This window comes from Chiloscyllium plagiosum, chromosome 17 (assembly GCF_004010195.1).
Source record: "Chiloscyllium plagiosum isolate BGI_BamShark_2017 chromosome 17, ASM401019v2, whole genome shotgun sequence".
NCBI classification, from domain to species: Eukaryota; Metazoa; Chordata; class Chondrichthyes; order Orectolobiformes; family Hemiscylliidae; genus Chiloscyllium; species Chiloscyllium plagiosum.
The window spans coordinates 57,163,047-57,163,897 of record NC_057726.1 but is presented as its reverse complement, the minus strand read 5'-3'; positions in this window follow the sequence as shown (position 1 = coordinate 57,163,897).

Below are 851 nucleotides of genomic sequence, written 5' to 3'. Positions count from 1 at the left end.
TACAAAAACAGAGCTGGGAGGGAAGAAATAATTCTCAGAGAGTCATTACAATAAGTTGATTGGTTGTTGAGCTGTGTTTCAACTCCAGGGATTTAAAAAAGAACATAAATGTCCAATCCACCACAGTGAAAGTAAGAAATAATAGGCAGAGTGACATATGACTTGTAGCAAAGAATTTCTACTTTCTGCTCATCTCCAATTTTTAATGAATAGTACAAGATTCATATCAATGTTCCAATGCATATAATAACTTTAAAATTATTGAATTAAACTCTTATTTAAATAGAAACAAGGTGCAAGATAATGAAAAAAATAGATTTGACACTCAGTCAAAATGCTCTACCAGTGCAAGCATGATGGGCCGAATAAAGTCATAGAGATGAACAACATGGAAACAGATCCTTCGGTCCAACCTGTCTATGCTCACCAGATATTCCAACCCAATCTAGTCCCACCTGCCAGCACCCGGTCCATATCCCTCCAAACCCCTCTTATTCATATACCCATTCAAATTCCTCTTAAATGTTGCAATTGTATCAGCCTCCACCACTTCCTCTGGCAACTCATTCCATATATGTACCACCCTCTGTGTGAAAAGGCTACCCCGTAGGTCTCTTCTATATCTTTCCCCTCTCACTCTAAACCTACGCCCTCTAGTTCTGGACTCCCCATCCCCAGGGAAAAGACTGTCTATTTACCCTATCCAAGCCCCTCATAATTTTGTAAACCTCTATAAGGTCACCCCTCAGCCTCCGATGCTCCAGGGAAAATAGCCCCAGCCTGTTCAGCCTCTCCCTATAGCTCAAATCCTCCAACCCTGGCAACATCCTTGTAAATCTTTTCTGAACCCT